The sequence below is a fragment of the Mobula hypostoma genome, chromosome 13, assembly GCF_963921235.1.
Source record: "Mobula hypostoma chromosome 13, sMobHyp1.1, whole genome shotgun sequence".
Classification (NCBI taxonomy): domain Eukaryota; kingdom Metazoa; phylum Chordata; class Chondrichthyes; order Myliobatiformes; family Myliobatidae; genus Mobula; species Mobula hypostoma.
In genome coordinates, this window is record NC_086109.1 from 80,939,542 (window position 1) to 80,954,197 (window position 14,656).

The 14,656-nt window shown below is 43.8% G+C and overlaps 1 protein-coding gene across 1 annotated transcript in view; it reads right to left on the reverse strand.

Annotated features, from left to right (window-relative positions):
* The window catches only part of ntrk3a (neurotrophic tyrosine kinase, receptor, type 3a), a 983,676-nt gene that overhangs the window by 91,759 nt on the left and 877,261 nt on the right, over positions 1–14,656 (reverse strand). The window lies entirely within an intron of this gene.

The window sequence follows — 14,656 nt, forward strand, 5'->3', positions numbered from 1 at the left end:
TCCCTTTAACTCTTCCAGCTATCACCTTCCAATTCCTTACTTCATCCCCCCTCCCCCACCCAACCATCTTCCCCCTCACCTGGTCTTACCTATCCCCTGCCTGCTAGTACTCCTTCCCCTTCCCCACCTTCTCATTCTGGCTTCTTCCCCCTTCCTTTCCATTCCTGATGAAGAGTTTTGGCCCGAAAATTGGACTGTTTATTCCTCTCCCGAGATGCTGCCTGACACTGAGTTTCCCCAGCATTTTGTGTGCGTTGCTCTGGAATGGGAAAGAATTCTTCCCTCTGAATGCACCACAGATAGGATGACCTAAGGGCGGTCCCCTGCCTAGTGAGACTTGGAGGAGAGGTTGCACTTGCCGATCTTTAGCTATTTCTGATCATGTGATGATGCAAAGAGAGTGTGTGACAACTTGGTCAATGAGCAGCTGTCACCCAGGCAATAAAGTGGTGGCTGCTTACACCCATGGGTGGGGCAGTGGTCTAGCTAGTATAGCTGTTACCACACAGTTCCAGTGACCAGGGTCCTGCTGTTCTGTCTGTGTACAGTTTGCATTCTCTCCCTATAAATTTGTGAGATTATTTCCATATTCCAAAGAAGTGCAAACTGGTCGCTAAATTGTCCATTATAAATTGCCTACAGTCAGTAGCTAAGTGGTGGAATCTAGCAGACTGTTGTTGTAAATAGGGACGAAAACAATGGGGTTATTTTCGGATTCGTGTCAGTAAGTGCTTGTTGTCTGGCGTGAGTTGCATGAGTCAAAGAGGCTGTTTCTGTGCAATGTGACAATTGCCTGAGTGACTGCTACTCACTGACCAAGCCACAACACGGCCTCTTCTTACCATCACGTACTTTAGAATGGGCTACAGTTCGGCAAACGCAAACTCTCCTTCAAGTCTCACTTGGCAGTGACCAGGAGCAGGGAACCTTCCTGAAGGCCAAGCAGTCTGTAGTGTATTCAGAAGGAAGATTTTTTTAAATTTTCTGTTCCAGAGCAAACCCACACAAAATATTGCGTACTTTAGCCCCAGTCACCACCGTCAGCAGACACCAGCCACTCACCACCCCGGACATGTTCTCTTTTTGTTACTACCATTAGGGAGGAGGTACAGGAATCTGAAGACCCACACTCAGTGCTTTAGCACAGCGTCTCCTCCTCTGCCTTCAGATTTTTGAATCCATGAACACTACCTCACTATTTCTCTTCAGCACTAATTATTATATTTTTATTATATCTTCCATTGTACAGCTCCCACAATGCAAAAAAAATTATGCAAACAGCACTGTGCAAAAGTCTTAGGCTCATATATATAGTTAGGGTGGCTAATGGTCATAGTCATAGTCATACTTTATTGATCCCAGGGGGAAATTTACTTTTACACAGTACCGTAGTGATTTTATGTATTGCACTGTACTGCTGCCGCAAAAAAAGACAAATTTCATGACATATGTGAGCGATGATAAACCTGATTCCGATATGAGTCTTTATTGTGGACTGAGAGTGGGAAGGGGGCAGGGAGAGGGGAATCATGGTTGGGAAAAGGGGAGGGAGCAGGAAGCACCAGAGGGACATTCTGTAATGATCAATAAACCAAGTGTTTGGAAACAAGTGACCTTGCCTGGTGTCTCAGGGATGGGCATGTCTGCACCCATGCCACCCCCGCCCCAACACCCCATCAGTGCCACCTCTCCCCACACCCCTCCTGCAGCACTCCACACTTGCCGTTCCCAGAATCTTTTTCTCCCGCCAGATTTACAAACTCGCTCTCCGCTCCATATTGAAATTTACAGAACTGTGCAAAAGTCTTTGGCACCTATATATACCTAAGACTTTTGCAGAGTTCTGTAGCCAGTCACCACTTCATTAGGTACACCTTTACACGTGCTTAATATCGCAAATATCTAATCAGCCAATCATGTGGCAGCAACTCAATGCATGAAAGGGTCTCGGCCTGAAACGTCGACTGTACCTCTTCCTAGAGATGCTGCCTGGCCTGCTGCGTTCACCAGCAACTTTGATGTGTGTTGCTTGAATTTCCAGCATTTGCAGAATTCCTGTTGTTTACTTCAAGTCTTGAGGTGGCTGGGCTACAGAAGCAGAAGATCACACACTCCTGTAGCTGATAAAGCAACCACTGAGTGTACGTCAGTGTCAGTAAACCTGATCCTCAGGAATAGACTTATTTCAAGATGTCACAATGAGCTACTAGGCAAACACAGGAGAAATGGAGACACACACTGCACTCAGCTGACCAAACCCATGGGCTCAGCATGTGATGGTCAGCTGTCAGCTTCTGTAGCAAACGGAATGGGAAAGTGTAAGGAGGAGGAGAGAGCTGATCAGAAATAGAAGCAGAGACACAGAAAACCATCTAGGTACAGAAAAGGTAGGATTTCAAGTTATACTCTTGAAATCTTGCCACTGTAATTTGTTCCCAGCTATGCACTGTTTCAATCCTTTTTATGTGATAAGGTTAACCATCAGAAAAATAGTGTCCCTTGCTTAGCAAGAACAAACTGAATCGAATTGACAAACCTATTCTAATTACTTTAAACACGATGCTGGAAATTCAAGCAACAAGCACAAAATGCTGGTGGAAGGCAGCAGGCCAGACAGCATCCATAGGAAGAAGTACAGTCGACGTTTCAGGCTGAGACCCTTCGGCAGGACGGCCTGAAACGTCGACTGTGCTTCTTCCTCTGTATGCTGTCTGCCCTGCTGCGTTCCACCAGCATTTTGTGCGTGTGTTGCTAGGTTACTTTGACTGCTTATCAGGATCTGCTAGCCGTAACACCTACTAAACCTAACTGAAGCTCTTGGTCAGACAGAGTGTCTGCAGAGAATAATGCTTCATTCAGCAGATCCAGGGCTGCGGGTGAGTGAGGCAAGACAGTGATGCACAAGAAAAGCAGCAACGTTTTTTAAAAAATCGAGAGTACTGCTGGAGGAATGGCACAAAAATGCAGAAACACTGTCTTGAAATGAACTTGCCTTTTGCCAGCGGTTCAGAAGAGGGCCAACAGGTCAGTCCCTCCTTGCTGGACAGCTCCTCTCCTACCTCCATTTCTGCACAGTGGACCCAAGGTGGACATCGTGCCCTGGATGCTTGTGTACATAACCTCTAACTTTGCGTCAGGTCTTGCCACTGAGTTCAGAGGTGGTTTCTGATTAAACATTGCTGAGAGGCCAGATATATTTATAGCAAATCATGAGAACAAGATATTTCGTAGATTGAACCTAGGAATTCTGCCCTGAAGAAGGGTCTCAGCCCGAAACATCATCAGACACTTCCCGACCAGCTGAATTCCTCCAGCATCTTGTGTGCATGGCTTTGGATTTCCAGCTTCGGCAGTCTTTCTCGTGCTTAGTTTCTTCAGATGCTGGAAACCCACAGCAACACACACACATATACACACACACACATATACACACACACACACACGCACACACACACACACACACACCAAAGCTAGAGAACTCATCAGAGGTCAGGCAGCATCTAATAGTTGATATTTCGGGCTGAGACCCTCTATCAAGGGTCAGAGCAAGAAATCACAGATTTCATAGCAAGCCAGCTCTGGGTGGTGTATCTGCTGGGTTACTGTGCATAGAGTGGCATGGTAGCTTAGCGTTTATTATAACGCTTTACAGGGCCAGTTAAAGTTAAAGTCTATCCCGAGCCTTGTGGCCCATTAGGCCAGTGCATACATGAAGCAACTGAGAGTACGAGACTCCCCCCCAGATAGGGCACCAGTCTATCGCAAGGTTAACCCCCAGCATTTTTGCCGATACCCATTTTCAGCTGGGTGGACTGGAGCAGTGTGTAGTTAAGTGCCTTGCTCAAGGACACAACACGCTGCCTCGGCCAAGACTCGAACCCACGACCTTCAGATCGTGAGCCCAACGCCCTAACCACTTGGCCACGCGCCACACTTTACAGGGCCAGTGACCTGGGTTAAATTCTGGCCTCTGTCTGTAAGGAGTCTGTGCATTCTCCCCATGGCTGTGTGAGTTTCCTCTGGGTGCTCTGGTTTCCTCCCACAGTCCAAAGATGTACGAGTTAGTAGATGAATTGGTCACGTGGATGTAACTGGGCAGCACAGTCTCACTGGGCCAGAAGGGCTTGTTGCCATGCTGTACCTCTAAATAAAATTCTGTGAATAAATGTAAATGTAAGTATTGGCTTGTGATTTTAGTTTAATTACTATTACGCTTGCTAAATGCGCTTTAATTATCTTTTTGATGTTTTGAATACAATTGTTAATTAAACTTAAGCTGTTTTTAAATGTCCCACATGCTGTTTAAAAGAGCAGTGACAGCTCAAGCCACCGTAGTGGTGTACTACCGGGCTCCGCCACCAGAGGCTCCACTATCTCTCACTGGCTGGTTGAAGCCACAGCACTCCTCGAGGATCATCCTTAAAATCTCCTTCTTGGCCACGTGGGAGCAGCTGGGGGAACGCTGTGATAATCATTCTCAAGGTGTGAGAACTGCATCTTCAGCTTGTCAGATGCACTGTGCTTCAATTAAACAAACGGCGAGGTGGTTCCGGCCTGGTCTGCCGTGACAACCCACAGGAGAGTTTACAGGCTCAGTTGTGTCACTCGAGTATAAAGAGAAGCTGCTTCTTGGGTTGGGAGGCAATATAATGCACAGAGGCAGCAGCCCACAAAACGTCAATCACGCTGACAGACTGTTAGCAAGCACGTCTCAAGAAATCCCTGAATTTATGTGGGCAGCCTAAAAGCTAAATGGGATTGACATGATGCAAACAAGAGAATATTAAGAGCAATGGTCTGGGAACCCTAACATGCTCTCTCTTACCGTCAGGCTATACTTCACGTGTACAGCCATTAAATCACCAGTTCTATATCTGTATCTGACAGCCAGTGGCTCTGTTGCTCTGATCTTCATTGCTGAATCCAGATCAAATTCACTCCCTATCCTTCCACCCTCAGTCAAAGACATTTTTATAAACTAGCTCACAATTAGTGAGCCAAAAGTATTCAGTCCTTTCTTCATTGCACTTTAACTCCTTTAGAAAAAAAACACTACAGATTCTGCAGATGCTGGAAACCCAGAGCAACGCACACAAAACTCAGCAGGTCCTGATGAAGGGTCTCGGCCCAAAACGTTGACTCTCTCGTCCTCGCCAGAGATGCTGTCTGACCTTCTCCAGCATTTTGTGCGTATAGCTGCTTAACAATGATATCTCCTCCATGACAATCAGAACCTGAATCAAAATCAGGTTTAATATCACCGGTGTACTGGATACGCCATGAAATGTGTTGTTTTGCGGAGGCAGTACAGTGCAATGCATAAAGAATTATAAATTACAATAAGAATATATATACTTTTATGCTTTGCTCTGTACAGAAGCTGCAAAACAACAAATTTCACAACATATGTCAGTGTTAATAAACCTGAGGGGTTGGTGATAAAACATTTCAACTCCTGCCTGAGAAGCGATTTGGATCCGCTCCAATTTGCCTACCGTCACAACAGGTCAACAGCAGATGCCATTTCATTGGCTCTTCAATCAACCCTGGAACATCTGGACAGTGAAGGTGCATACATCAGCATGTGCTTCATTGAGTATAGCTCATCTTTCAGTACTATTATTCCCTTAAAACTACTCAATAAGCTTCAAGAGCTTGACCTCAATATCTCCTTGCACAACTGGATCCTCAATTTCCTCACTTGCAGACTCCAGTCAGTTTGGATTGGCAACGACATCTCCTCCACAATCTCCATCAGCACAGGTGAACCACAAGACTGTGTGCTTTGCTTTCTGCTCTACTCGCTGTACACTTATAACTGTGAGGCTAAACACAGCCCTAATGCCATATTTGAATTTGCAGTCGACACCTCAGTCGTTAGATGAGTCAAAAGTGGTGATGAATCAGCATATAGGAGGGAGATTGAAAACCTGGCTGAGTAGTGCCACAACGACAACTTCTCACTCTATTTCAGCAAGATCTAAGAGCTAATTATTGACTTCAGAAGGAAGAAACTGGAGGTCCATGAGCCAGTTCTCATCAAGATAGGGTCAGCAACTGTAAATTCTTCAGTGTTATCATTTCAGAGGCTCTGTCCTGGGCTCAGCACGTAAGTGCCATTATGAAGAAAATTATGAAGTGTCTCAAATTTCTTAGAGTGTGTGAAGGTTTGACATATCACCCAAATCTTAGACAATATATTGACAGGTTGCATCACAGCCTGGTATAGGAACACCAGAAAGACAGTTTGCTGGATTTTTCACCTTGGTTGTTTGTCTACCCTGTTGGGGGTGGTCTTTCATTGAGTCTATTGTGTTTTTTGTATTTACTGTGAATGCCCACAAGAAAATGAATCTCAGGGTTGTATATGATGGCATATATGTTCTGTGTTAATAAATTTACTCTGAATTTTTGATATCCATTGTCGACCATCTAGAATAACATTAGCATTAAAACTGCCTCCTGGCAGGATCACAATTTGAGTTGCTGGTTTCTCACACCATGCTATGATTCTTGCAGGTCCTACCCTAATCTCTGTCTCCTCCTCATGTACCACTTTCTGCCAGTGGCCCATCTTGATTCCTGCCATTCGCTGGTGTTCCACCCTGTTCCCTCCCTCCTTCTGTAAATGCACCTTCCCCCGTCCCCCTGTCTACTCCTGGTTAAGCACATTGTCTTTCGTAGTCTGTGCCTCTGAGGAGAAGCGATGGAGTGAAGCCAAATCATCCATTCTAGTGATTCTGGTTGAGAGATAAATATTGGCCAAACCCAATAGAGAATTCCCATTCCCATTCTGATATGTCTATCCACAGCCTCCTCTACTGTAAAGATGAAGCCACACTCAGGTTGGAGGGACAACACCTTATATTCCATCTGGGTAGCCTCCAACCTGATGGCATGAACATTGACTTCTCTAACTTCTGCTAATGCCCCACCTCCCCCTCGTACCCCATCCGTTATTTATTTATATACACACATTCTTTCTCTCTCTCTCCTTTTTCTCCCTCTGTCCCTCTGACTATACCCCTTGACCATCCTCTGAGTTTTTCTCCCCCCTCCCCCTTTTCCTTCTCCCTGGGCCTCCTGTCCCATGATCCTCTCATATCCCTTTTGCCAATCACCTGTCCAGCTCTTGGCTCCATCCCTCCCCCTCCTGTCTTCTCCTATCATTTTGGATATCCCCCTCCCCCTCCCACTGTCAGATCTCTTACTAGCTCTTCCTTCAGTTAGTCCTGATGAAGGGTCTCGGCCCGAAACGTCAACTGTACCTCTTCCTAGAGATGCTGCCTGGCCTGCTGCGTTCACCAGCAACTTTGATGTGTGTTGTAGAGAATTTTCGACCCTACATCTTAGACATGAACTGTGAACCTGAGAGATCAGATGTGGTCTCATTTTAATACCCTCAATGTTTCAAAAAGGTAACTCCAGTAGAGTAACTCCCTCAGTACTGTACAAGTGTTGGCTTATATCTTTGTGGTCAGAACTTTGACAGGCTACTGCTGCTGCAAGAAGGCAATCCAGCTGTGTTTATAGAATATTGATCTCTACACCTCAATTAGAACCATGTCAGGGTTCTTTCACATTTACTGTTAACCCCCCACATATCCATAATTCATCTTAGGCCTTCTCTTGGGGTTGATGAGGACTTGTTCCCACTCCATTTCTGAGGAGTGGAAGATGCCTGTATGAGAATCCTTTTAAGGTGGGCTGATCACTAAACACTAGTTAATGAATGGGTCCTGACAGAAAGTGATCTCAGTCCAATTATAAGGAGGTCCAAGACAGTTGGAGACCAATCTCTGCCGTCCAAGTATAGTTCACTCACCTACCCATACACATAGATGATGACCACACACAACACCATCACAAAACATGACATTGCCCACACTCTGTTCCTCAGTCCATCTTCCTACTATCTCATCCTGGCCCCTTTCCTCCTCCAAGCCCTCCAGCACTCCCCCAGCTCAGTCCTCCTTCTCTTCTGTCTTGTCTTCTTCCCTTTCAGCTCCCTGTGGCTTAGTTGCTTTTCCCTTTTTTGCTTGATCCCCCTGAAGTCCCCCAATCCCACCCTTCCACCACAACTCTCCCTCTCCAAGGATGAGGCTGCTCACCAACCATTGCTCCACCTGACCTGAAGAAGTGCTTCAGGTCCAATTGCCCTTTGGGTGACAGAGAGATCCCACCATCCTATCGAATGCTGATCACAGACTCCAGTTGTCCAGGTTAACACTTACCTTGCAACTGTTGGACTGAGGTATAAAATTAGGAATGGATGGGCCACCGAGCTTATTTCTATGCGGCAGTGCTCCATAACTTCAATTGTATTATTTTTCTAATAGCTTAGCTTTAATATGCTTATAATTTTTATACAATTATCTATATATGGTTACTGTTAAGTGAATTTTCAGTGATTATAGTACAGCTGATTCTGTATTTTCTAGAAGCTTAGTTTTCTGCAGCAGGTGTCACCCCTCTTGAATCTGGTTACTTCACAGATGACATCTCATCAAAGGAATATAATCGTCTGAGAGTGACATGACTGCAAACTTTTTTTTTGTTCTTTGTTCTTACAACACAATAAACACATGTAACTACCAAGTCTTATGCCTCATTCTTGACTTCTGAAGATGCTCTAGATCAATATGACCAGACCCAACACAACCAAATAATTCATGCAACTTAGTATGATTTTCTGAACAGTAATTGCACAGAGAAAGGACATCCATCTCATGCATTTTTTTTTAACCGACTGCACACATTACCCAGTTTTTAAAAACGCAAATACAAGGAAATCTGCAGATGCTGGAATTTGAAGTAACACTTATAAAAGTTGCTGGTGAACGCAGCAGGCCAGGCAGCATCTCTAGGAAGAGGTGTAGTCGACGTTTCGGGCCGAGAGATCCTTCGTCAGGACAAGGGTCTCGTCCCGAAATGTCGACTGTACCTCTTCCTAGAGATGCTGCCTGGCCTGCTGCGTTCACCAGCAACTTTTATGTGTGTTACATTACCCTGTTTCTATTTTGCTGTTTTCAAATTTATTACATTACAACAGCGATGTGGGTTTGCCTGAAGCTGTGGAAGGTACTACAGAAAGGAAATACCTTCCTGTTTAGCTCAGAAACGTGAGCTGCAGATGCTACGAGATCCAATAGTAGCAGTGACTGAAAAGAATGAACCTGCTGTTTGTCCGCATTCTGACTCAGAATAAAAATCCTGAGCCCATTTGAGCCCAGAATCAGATGTTCTCTCTTATATTTAATTATAGGATTTAAGACAGATCATGATAACCCACACAATTGCCCCTGAAAAGGTTGTGGTGAGGAATCCTCTGGAACTGTTGCAATGTTTCTGGTAAAGCTGTTCCCCAGAGCCGTTGGTGAGGGAGTTCCATCTATGTCCAAATGTTTGCAGCTTGGCTTTTGTACTTTCCTGAAATGCTGTTGTATCCTGCATACTTTAAATTTCCAACATTTTATAGATGGATTGACTCTGAATTGTAATAGGAGGCTTTGATGCAAAGTGTTCCATTGCCAGAGATAATTTCTGAAGAAGTTAAGCAAGAGAGACCAATATTAGATTACACAACGCCTAAACGAAACTGCCATTGTCTCTCTGAAAGAGTTTGTGCACATTAAGTTGACTTTGACAAGGGGTAATCCATCACACTGACACATTGTGTCCACATCAGAGTGTGAGCTCTCAAAATATTCTGGTCTATTTGCAACCCTGAGGAACATGGAATTGAATAGAATGATATCTAAATAGAATGAATATATTTCAGCCCATTGAGTTTGCTCTGCCATTCTATCATATCTGAATTAGACCATAAGACCATTTAAAACATTTGAGAGAATGCCTGTGTCCTCTGGAGGTTGGAGCAGCCATCGCTGACCGCAATAAAGTGTACAGGAAAAGGCTCCACATGTGGACATTGAGAGGCTGTTTCCCTTCTCAGGATAAGGGGGTTGGACAATTAGGACTTAGGTGAAGTGCAATGTCTTCACAAAAAAATTTTGAGCATTTCTTGAATTATTTAATCCAGTCCTGAAGAAGTGTCTCTGCTCGAAACATTGACAGTTTATTAATTTCATAGATGGTGCATCACGTTCTGAGTTCCTCCAGGATCTTGTGTGTGTTGCTCTGGATTTCCAGCATCTGCAGCATATCTTGTGTTTAGACTTATCTACCACAGGTGCTCACTCACTGAGCAAGCATGAAGCTGTTGAGATCTGTTGGAAGTCATGTGACATGGGGTAGGGGATAGTGAAGTTGAGGTTGATGACCAGCTGAGGTCTTGTTGGATGGAAGCCAAGGCTTGATGGACTGTAGGTGTGGTCTTGCTCCTGTGTTTTGCTGTTCTGTTTTCATTCCTCTTACGCAGTACCTCAGGATGCAGTTGCATTATTCCACTCCAGTTTGGTGGTTTCTTTAGCGACTGATAAAGCCACATGTGATCCACACTCTTCCTCAAATTGTGTAGGAGGTGCCAGACATAGCACACAAATAGATACTTTAATGATCCCAAAGGAAATTACAGTGTCACAGTAACATTACAAGTGCACAGATATAGAAATATACAAATATTAGAAAAGTAAGAAAAAGTGAAAAAAATAAGTTACCTCAAACAGTGTAACAGGAAGGGGTTATCACTTCTCCTGCTATAGGCTGACTCATTCTAAAGCATAATGACTGCATATAGCACTCTTAGGAGCAGCGCAGTTGTCTTAGTCTACCACTAAAAGTGCTCCTCTGTTCAGCCAAGGTGGCATGCAGAGAGCGAAAAACATTGTCCAGGTTTGCCAGGATTTTCTAGAGGGTCCTTTCTTCTACCACAGCCTCCAGTGTGTCCAGTTTGACTCCTATAACAGAGCCAGACTTTCTAATCAGTTTATTGAGCCTGTTGGCATCACCCATGTTGATGTCATTGTCCCAGCACACCACTGCATAGAAGATTGTACTAACAACACAGATTGATAGAACATGTGTAGGAGAGGCCTGCATTCTCCAAAGGACCTCAGTCTCCTCAGGAAGTAGAGGCGACTCTGGCCCTTCTTGTAAACTACACTGTGTTGATGCTCCACTCAATCCAGGTGCACCCCCAAGGTACTTGTAGGTCCTCACTACATTCACATCCCCTCCATCAATAGTAACATGGAGCAGTGCAGGCTTAGTCCTCGTAAAGTCCATCACCATCTCCTTTGTTTGATTGATGTTGAGCTGCAGATGATTCAGCTTGCACCATTTGACAAAGTACTCCTCCAGGGACCTGTATTCATCCTCCCGCCCTCCCTTTATACACCCAACTATTAATGAGTCATCAGAGAATCTCTGCAGATGACATGACTCAAAATAGGTAGGTATTTTGTGAACAAGGGAGGGAAGCTCATTCTATTTTCTTCAGCAGCCCCTCGCAATCAAAGGTGACTTACTTCCACAATAGTTCTGAGCATTCCGATATGATCAATGAGGCCAAAGTGGGATGAACAACTAGGGCAGAAGTGTTTAATAGGACAGACAGATTGTGACCCATCTGTGCTTTCTGCCATTTGTGCTGGGTTTCCACATGCTCCTGATTCATGGACCCAAGGTTCACAGTGTCATTTCTATTGGCCCTTCCTCAAATTGTCGAGTCATGGGCCAAGGAGACCAAGGAGTGTGTCGAGGTTTCGCTCTCTTCCGCAGGAATTCTGTCCATCTGGTAAATTCTCCAGTGCCTCAATACTGGGGATGATGTTCTTGTGGAGGATGCTAATGTTGGGTTGCTTACCTAGATGGTGGACTTGGAATATTTTGTGGTTTCTATCCAGTACTTGGAATTGTTTGCTGTAAGTAGACCAAAACTCTGATGCACCCTGAGGGAAGTGATCATCTCTGACCTTATAAACAAAGAGTTTTCTGCCAGTTTTGACATCTTGATCTTCAAACATCCTTTTCCTCAGGTGACCAAAGGCTGTGCCGGTGTACTGAATGCATTGGCAAATTTAATCGCGTGCTCCTGACAGGAAGTAGATCATATTTGATTAACACTCTATGTCCACAAATACAAACACTCTAGTACTTTGTTTTCTGAGTCTGAAAACAAGACACTATTGTAACACAATTTTGGCTCTCATCAATGACAAATGTGTATGGTGTTTAAAATAAATTTATTAACAGAGTATGTATATGTTACCATATAGTGCCTTGGGATTCATTTTCCTGCAGGTTTCTACAGGGCAGGAAAATAAAGAAATACAATGGATTTATGAAAATCTACACATAAACAAATACTGACAAACAACCAATGTTCAAAAGAAGACAAATAGTGCAACTAAAATAATATACAGGGACTTGGAGTTGTAAAGAGTCCTTTAAGATGTATCTGTGGGATCAGTTCAGAGTTGTGGTGAATGAAGTATCCACACCATTTCAGGAGCCTGACGGTTGCAGGAAATAACTGTTCCTGAACCAGGTGATGTGATACAACACTTCTAATAGACCACAGAACAGTACTGCAGAAGAACAGGCCTATTGGCCCACAATGTGAGTGCCAAATTAACTCAAACATGATTCCAAATTAAACCACACATCACCCTACAATTACCTGTTTGTGCCGAAAATGCTGGAACACCATCCAAAGAAACAAGCTCAGACAGAATGTTATATGCCACTGATGCATACAAGGAGATCAAGTTCAATGATAATCCTCTTGGCCAGAGCTGGGGAGGATGAGATAGACAGGTGGAAGGATTTAAGGAGCAAATTGAACAAGTGCAATACAACCTGGGGCATTAGCACTAATGCTTGGAAGGTGATAATTAGGAATCAGCAGGGAAAACAGAATTAGAGGAACACCAAGACTTTTAGCGGAGATTACTGAGATAGGTGAGCTTCAAAGGATGGATACTTCACATTTTATAAGTACTTCTGAAAAGGTAGTCAATCTAGTCAGTGAACAGAGAGTGAATGATGGAGAAAATAAATCCTGGTCTGAGTTAGAGCATGGGGAGCAGAGTCCTGGATATATGCAAAAGTTCAGAAGGTTGAAGGTAAGAGACAGGCTAGAAAAGTGGTCAAATAACAGTAATCAATTAAGCCCTGGTCTATTTTGTATTCAAATCATCGAAGTGCTGTTTAGAATTCCTGTGATGACTTCACAAGCACTTAACAGCACTTCTTGAGCCTTAGCTTCTTTGAAAAATGGATATTGAATGGACTCAGCAGATTCACAGTGGCGAGGATATTTCCTCAGATTAAAGGGTTTACAGCGGTTACAGACTCAAAATATGCACCATTAGAAATGAAATGAAAAGAAATTCCTTTATTAGGAGGATGACAAACCTTTACAATTCTCTGCCATAGAGAGCTGTGGAGGCTCAGTCATAGGCTGCTTTCAAAAATGAGATCAAACGATTTCAGGATATGAGAGGAGTCAAGGTATACGTGGGCCAGTGTAGGAAGATGGAACTGAGGAAAAAGACCAACAATGATCTTATTGAATGGCAAAGCAGCTTGAGTGGCCAAATAGCCTATTCATATTTCTTATATTCCAATGTTCCAGACAGAATCAGAATCAGGGTTATTATCATTGTCTTATATGATGTGAAATTTACCTTTTTTGTGGCAGCAGTAAAGAAATAAAATTACTAGAGATTACAAAATAAAAAAAATGGTGTTAATAAAAAAAAGGGAGCAATGAGATCGTGTTCATGCACAGTTCAGAAATCAGCTGGCAGAAGCAGGGAAGAAGCTGTTTCTGAATCAATTGAATGTGGATCTTCAGGTGCTTGTGCTTCCTCCCTGATGGTAGCAAGAAGAAGAGGCTATCTCCCAGAGAGTGGAGGTTGGATTTTGGGTACCGTCTCTTGAAGATGTCCTTGATGGTGAGGAGAGTTGGGCTCGTGATGGAGCTGTGAGTCTCTAGCCCTCTGCAGCTCCTTGTGATTATGCAGTTTGGAGCCTCCACACCAGGATGCAATACAACCATTCACTCAGAAAGCTCAGCACGCTACATCTGTTGAAGCCTACAGGAACAAGCAAGATCTTCACGAATGCAGCAGAACTGATGTCATGCCTCCTTCATGACTGCATGAATGTGTTGGGTCCAAGATAGATCTTTGGAGATGTTGACACCCAGCTTCTCACTCTTCCCACCACCCCTCAAGGAGGACTGACCGATGTTCTCCCAACTTTCCCTTCCAGAAGTTCACAGCCAGTTCCTTGGTCTTGCTGAGGGTGAGTGGGAAGCTGTGACATTACTCATCCAGCTGATCAGTCTCACTCCTGTATGCCTCATCATTGCTGTCTGAGATCTTAACAACAACGGTGGTGTCATCTGCAAATTTATAAGTGGTGCTTGAACCGTGTTTAGCCACACAGTCATGAGTGTAGAGACAGAACAGAGCAGTAAATTAAGTATGCATCCTAAATGTTTCAAGGGTTCATACACATCTGAACTGATTCCACAACTTATGGACTCACTTTCAAGGACTTTATAACTCACATCCTCAGTACTATTTATTCATCTATTATTAGTGTCCTTGTATTTGCACAGGTTGTCTTCTTTTACACATAAATTGTTTGTCAGTCTTTGTGTGTAGTTTTTTCACTGATTCTTTGTTTTACTATGAATGCCTGCAAGAGAATGAATCTCAGGTAAGCATATGTCCTTTGATAA